Raw genomic sequence first — 7,398 nt, 5'->3', positions numbered from 1 at the left:
TTCCCAGAGAACGAAATACCACAAAGTGGGTGACTTTGATGAGCAGAAATTTATTTTCTCATAGTCTGGAGACTGATCCAAATTCAGGACCTTGACAAATCTATGTTCTTTCTGGGCTACAGGGGAAGAGCTTTCTTTCTCTCTTACTTCTGTAATCCTAGGCATTTCTTGGTGTTTTATGTCTTGGAGAGGAATCTATATGCGATCTTCCCTTTGTGTGTGTCTCTCTTTGTATATCTGCTTTTTCTTTTAAAAGAGGCTTCTCAGAAGGGACTACTTCAGAAGGCACTCTGTGTGACTTCATTAAATTGAGGTAACATCTGCAAAGCAATGCAGGTTACATTCACCAGTACAGGGGTTAGGATTTTGATGTATCATTTTGAGAGATACCTTTCAATCCCTAACATTTCTCATGTTGTTAGGTGCCACCGAGTTGGCTCCAACTCTAGCAGTCCTATGTACACCAGAACCTACTAGTCATCAAATGTATTTCTTGTTCCATATCTAGCTAACTCACAGGGTAGGAAAGCAAATAGGGATTGGGGGCCATGAATAAAGTACGTGTAAACTGCTAAACCTAAGTGTGAGCAGATGGCTGGATGGAGCACAGACAAGGACAAGGCAAGGGAAACATTGACAGTGTTCATGTTACCTTAAAAAGCAAATTAAGAAATTAACAGCCAATTATGTGACATTTCTCCTCAGCCAAGTAACGAGTGAATAATGAGAGAAGGAGTGAACACTTAGGGGAGAAGATGTCTAATAATTAACAAGTCACTCTGACATACTGGAAGGAGACTATGTCAACTGGTTGAAAATGCTGTCATTTTGTAAGATCCAAAAAACATAAACATATTTGGGATTTTAAAATTGTAATATAATAAACAAATAGGAGCTCTGGTAGCATAGTGGCTAAAGCACTTGACGGCTAACCAGAAGGCTGGAGGTTCAAACCCACCAGCCACTCCTCGGAAGGAAGATGGGGCAATCTACTTCCGTAGTGATACTGCCTCGGAAACCCAAGGTGGGGTCGCTATGAGTCGGGCCCGACTCAATGGCACATAACAACAACAACAACAACAAACAGAAATAATTCTGACAAATATTGTAGGTCCAGAGTTTATGTGTGTGTTTGTGTATGTGTATATAAATGTATGTAACTATGCATAAATTTTCATGTGTGTGTGTATATGTATACAAGGAGCCCTGATGGTGCAGTGGTTAAGTGCTCAGCTGCCACCCAAAAGGTAGATGGTTTGATGTCACAAGGTACTCCATGAGAGAAAAATGAGTTAGTTTGTTTCCATAAAGATGTATAGCCTTGGAAACCCCACAGGGAAATTCTACTCTGTCCTATAGAGCTGCTATGAGTTGTAATCACGTGACAGCAACAGGTTTTGGGAATATATATATCTATATATTTGTACATATATAGTATGAAAAAAAAAAAAACCTCACTGCTGCTATGTTGAATCCAACTCACAGCAACCCCTCCTTGAGTTCCTGAGGTGGTATCTCTACAGAAATAGATTGCCCAGTCTCCCTTCCGAGGAGTAGCTGATGGGTTTGAACCACCAGTCTTCTGGTTAGCAGTCAAATGCCTCAGGCACTATGCCACCAAAGCTCCTATATCTAGTATATATTTATATAATGTATATATGTATGTTATGTATGTAGGTATATAACATATATATGTATATACTTTTAATAACACCTTAGACATTTTTGGGGCATTCCATGTGGTTGGAATAACATGATCTGAGCTCTCACCTGCACTACATGTGTTGTGGTCAGCACTTTATTCCTTAATCTCATGAGATACATAGTGGTAGTGACAACTTAGATGAGGAATTTCAAATGTGCTTAGGTGGTATTATTTCTTGGGATCCCAGAAATATCTGAGTACTTTCTTAACAAACATCTGTCCTCCCTTAGGGGAGGACAGATACCTCCTTTAGGGAGGCATTTATGAGAAACTGAATCTGACTCAGAGTATGACTCAGTAAATCCAGTAGATGAGTCATTAACTCCCAGTGGTAGAATAAGAACCCCAAAGCAAGGCTGCCTGTGAAAAGCAGTGTCAGGGCCCAAGGCTCAGGCCTTGAGGACTAAGTGTGATTTTTACTCCTCCATCGCCTAATTTGACTCTTAGAGTTACCAAGTTCATTTATTTCTGCAAAGAAGAGGAGAGAGAAGAATTGTGATAGGGCCCAGGTGGCCTGGCCCTGACTAGTCCTCTAAACTGTTAAATACAAGAGACAGGAAGTGCAGGCTCTGGAGAGAAACAGAAAATATGCATACTTCTTCACACACAGTGACTCTGATTGCCAGTTAAAGGGTGCCTTGGTGTGCTGGTCTCCAGGACTTCTAGCCCTTAATCCGATCAGGACAACTGGTAAAGCATGTGCTTTCACAGGAAAATAAAAGAAAATGACTGGAAAGATCGGCAAATAGAATGTTAAAGGAGGCTGTTTTTTAATGTGAGATTATATTTACATCTTATATTCTTTTTGCTCTTCTATATTGTCCACAGTCGACATATTTCTATAACTAGACATTTAAAACTTTCTTTAGAAAACAATTCTGCTTTTTAATATTAGCTTTGATTTAGTTCATGGTCATACTAAAATGGTATTATGTAAATCTTATGAAATACAGAGCTTTTGAATAGGACCTTTTATTTTGATCTGGTAGGGAAAGAAGGTTGATGAATTCTCTGGTTCAGTATTGTTAAGATAAACCTTTCTTAGGTAAATGGGTTCTACTTCTTCTGTCTTATCAGTAGTCCCTGGATATGTTAACCAAATCTACTCTATACTTTAAACCATTTTCCTGGAAAAAAGGAAGAATTAAAAATTCATTGTTTTTCTTTTATTTGATTTTCATTTATTTGATTATTGAATTAATTTACTGCCTGATACACACTGGGCTTATACAGCTGAACCAAACATAGTCTCTGATCTCAGGAGTTCATAATCTAGTGAAAGAGCTTAATAAATTAACAGTCATAAACAATTATATACATACATATGCTCATGTATGCATATATACACATTCATGTATACATATATACACTTATGTGTGTATATGTATACATGTGTGTACGTGTGTGTGTATGTGTGTGTATGTTGTATATATAAGTACTTCCTGTGGTATAGTGGTTAAGGCATTTGGTTGCTAACCAAAAGGTCAATGGTTCGAACCCACCAGCTGCTCTGTGGAAGAAAGACAGGAAATCTGGTTCCATAAAGATTTACAGCTTTGGCAAACCAATGGTGGGAGCAATGAGTCAGAATTGCAGAATTGGCAGTGAGTCTGGTTTTGGTTATATGTACACACACACATACATATCATCTACAATCAATGCCCATGGAAGAAGCAGCAGTCAAGAAATCTAATGACATAGTGCGTTGGGAAAATCTGCATAAGACCTCTTTAAAGTATTAAAAAGCAAAGATAAGATCTTGAGGACTAAGGTGCACCTTACCCAAGCCATAGTACTATCCATCATTTCATATACATGCTAAATAAGGAATAAGAAAGACCAAAGAAGAATTGATGCATTTAAATTGCAGTTTTGGCAAAGAATATTGAATGTAACATGGGCTGCCAGAAGAATGAACAAACCTGTCTTGGAAGAAGCAGCCAGAATGCTTCTCAGAAGCAAGGATGGCAAGACCGTCTCACGTACTTTGGACATGTTATTAGAAGGGACCAGTCCCTGCAGAAGGACATTATGCTTGGTAAAGTAGAGGGTCAATGAAAAAGAGGAAGACCTTCATGAGATGGGCTGATGCAGTGGCTGTAACAATGGGCTCAAACACAGCAACAATTGTGAGGATGGTACGGGATGGGCAGTGCTTCATTCTATTGTACATAGGATAGCTGAGTCAGAACTGACTCGATGACACCTAACAGCAACATAGAGAGAGAGAGAGACAGACAGAGAAAGAGAGAGAGACTCCTGGTGGTCTAGTGGTTAAAGCACTGGGCTGCTAACCAAAAAAGTGGTTCAAAGCCACCAGCTGTCCATGGTAGAAAGATGAGGCAGTCTGTTCCCATAAAGATTTACAGCCTTGAAGTTTGTGTATCCTATTATATATGCATATATATGTATGTGTGTGTGTATGTATAAACATCTATCTATCTATCATCTATCTATAAATTTGTTCGGGACAAAGTAGAAAGAACTCTCTTGACTGGGAATGAAGTTTAACCTGAGTCTTGGAAAATGAGAAAGAGTTAACTTGGCATTCTAGAAAGAAGTACAGATAAGTGTTGCTTAATATCCATAATACGTTCTATGAAGTAAGATGTTACATGATGTGGACTTGCGTGAACACCACATTGTAGTCTGGTTCTGCTTTTTCTTTAAGCATCTCAAAAAAGCTTCACTGCCTTAGCAGTGATTGTTAAGGGGCTGAGAGGGATTTACATTTGTGTTTGGTCTTCAACTCATATCATTAGCAATTTGATGGAAGTCTCTCTTGTTAGCCTTGAAGCTTTCAGTAGAGTGAGCCCTTTAACACTTTGGAGAATGTTTTCTTTGTTTTGGAGAATAATTTTGATTGTTGAGTGTGACCTGCCTAAAATGCAAACAACATTCACTGGTTTTCCACCTTCTTGTTGTTTAATAACTTTTGTTTCACTTCCAAATCAACACCTCTTTGCCTCTTGCTGCTGCGATCACTAGTACTGACTGGTTTTGCTGCATTTGGGAGCCATGATGTACTTCATGGTAATATTTTTAAAAAAAAAATTTAACAGAGATAACACTACAACACTCAAGAAACACAATACATGACATTGGATGCTGCTGCCTAGGAATGAAAGCATACACTCTTACATGGTAATGTTTTTAGATAGAAAGTACTATACAGTACATAGGAGCTCTGGTAGCATAGCGCCTAAGGCACTTGACTGCTAACCAGAAGGCTGATGGTTCAAACCCACCAGCCACTCCTCGGAAGGAAGGTTGGGTAATCACACTTCTGTAGTGATACTGGCTCGGAAACCCAAGGAGGGGTCTCTATGAGTTGGGGCTGACTTGACAGCACATAACAACAACAACATACAGTACATACATAAGCCAGTCACATAGGCATTTATTATGACAATCAAGAATATGTATTATAGGTTATAAATGTATTGCACCTCATACGTCTGGCAGCACAATTGCTTTGCATACAAGAGACATGTTGTTGTTGTTGTTCTCGTTTGCCGTCGAGTCAGACCCGACCCATAGCGACCCCTCCTTGGGTTTCCAAGGCAGTATCACTACGGAAGTAGATTGCCCCATCTTCCTTCCGAGGAGTGGCTGGTGGGTTTGAACCTCCAGCCTTCTGGTTAGCCTTAGGCACTATGCTACCAGATCTCCTGCAAGAGACGTGAGATACACATATTACAGGCAGAAAGCTATTGTGTTCACTATGTCCCATTCTCCAGTCAAGAGTTCTGAATGCTATTATAACTTTATGGGACCATGAACATACATGCAGTTGCACATTTCCAGACAGATGTTATGTGGTATTTGTGAAGCTATGAAGCTGTGGAATCCTTTGGGTTTTTCAGGGATTTGCCACTTACTCAGGATGGCTGAAACATGAAGTATATGTGAGTGTGGTAGTTGAGCCTGGGAAACAGGTCACAAAGGTTCTTATAAATCCATTTTAAGAGATTTGACTTAACCCTTTGGGCAATGGGAAGCCATTAGACACTTTAAATTTAGAAATCTCAAAGGCACTTTAAACTTACGCATCCAAATGAGAACTCTCAATTGTTTGTTCCCAAACTAACTCTCTTCTGGTGTTGCACATCCCAGGAAATGTCACCATCATCTGTGCTGTTTCATAAGCCAGGAATATATGCATCATGCTTAATATTAAATGTTCCATAGCCCCATATTCATTCTGCCACCAAATCACAACTAAAATGTCTCTCCAGTCTGTCTATTTATTCCCTCCTCTACTGCTACCCCCTAGTCCAACTTACCATCATCTGGATTCTTCCGGACTCATCTCTTATCTGGTAAAGTGCTACCTAATCTCCCCAAATGTGGCTGGTTCTTCTCCAATCTGATCTTCATTTAGGAGCCAGATCTGTGCAAATGCAAATTTAATCATGTTTTTCCTACGTTTTAAAACCTATTACTTTGCAGTGCTCTTATGATGAGAACCAAAGACCCTGAAAGGGGCCCACAAGAACCTCAATGTCTGGTCCTTCCTACGGCTCTCAACTCTTCTTGCTTTACCCCCCTCCTCCCTCTCCGGGCCACAGCCATGCTGCCATGCTCTCTTCCCTCCCACTTGCACCTCTGCTGCAATGCTGTTTCTTCTGTCTGGATAACCTACCATTCCTTCTCCTCACTTCCTAAACTACTCTTCCATTGCCACTTCCTCAGGGTGACCTTTCCTAAAACCCCAGTGTAGATCAGCCTCCTTTGTTATATATTTAAATGTTCCATTAGACTGTATTTTTAAATTACTATTGTATTTCTATGAGATCTGGTAGCATGGTGCCTAAGGCATTTGACTGCTAACGGGAAGGCTGGCAGTTGAAATCCACCAGCCACTCCTTAGAAGAAAGATTGGGTGATCTACTTCCACAGTGATATCACCTTGGAAACCCAAAGAGTGATCACTGTGAGTCATATCCAACTCGACAGCAGTGAGTTTGGTTTTATTGGGTTTCTATTATGTAATGAGGAAATAATTTATCAGCTTGTAGTCTTTGATAGATGGTTGTCACAGAAATATTTAGATGTTTCTAGGACTTTAGATCAGGAATTTTTCCTCAAAATAAGAAGTTTGCTTCCACATTAATGTATAAGTTTCTTTTCAATTACAAACAAACATCCTAGAGTCAATTCAAGTTGATTATATTTTGAGAGTGGTATAGAGAGAAAGAGGGAGAGCATGTGTCTTTCAGAAGGTTTCTTTTGTGATATTGATATACCTCCATCCTCTTTAAGGACTCCTAATCCAAATAATTTCATTTAACTCCACCATGGACTGGAGATGACTATTACCAGGATGTATAGTGTGTGAACTCTAGGCAGTCAGACCTTTTTATGTTGTAAAGAGCTTATCGTAGATGAACAGAATAATCTTATTTCTCATCTCCTTGTCAGATGTCCTAAAAAAGAACCAGCCACTGTCAGTGTAGTCTGAGGCCACAGTGGATTTCTGAGAGAACATGGCAGTGCAATAATCTATTTCAACAATCTTGGAACAAAACAGTCATGTTTATAATTTTCAATTCAGAAGTGGAAGAGTTGACTACGGCATCTCCATGTTTTCTCTCAAGCATTCAAATTCAGCTTTTTTACATACACTCCAGGAATTTTCAATGCGCTTTGTCACTCATGAATGTGCCTATTACAGAACATTTGCAGAAATG

General features: G+C 39.5%; 1 pseudogene; it reads right to left on the bottom strand.

The window, feature by feature from the left end:
* LOC103203750 overlaps nucleotides 1-5,870 on the bottom strand; it is a 41,454-nt pseudogene extending 35,584 nt beyond the window's left edge.
* Between the last annotated feature and the right edge of the window lie 1,528 nt (nucleotides 5,871-7,398).

The sequence above is a fragment of the Orycteropus afer genome, unplaced genomic scaffold (genome assembly GCF_000298275.1).
Source record: "Orycteropus afer afer isolate SDZICR_OR568_19922 unplaced genomic scaffold, OryAfe1.0 scaffold00226, whole genome shotgun sequence".
In the NCBI taxonomy this organism is placed as follows: Eukaryota; Metazoa; Chordata; class Mammalia; order Tubulidentata; family Orycteropodidae; genus Orycteropus; species Orycteropus afer.
Note: the sequence above shows the minus strand (reverse complement) of the source record. Positions and strands in the feature narration are given on the sequence as shown.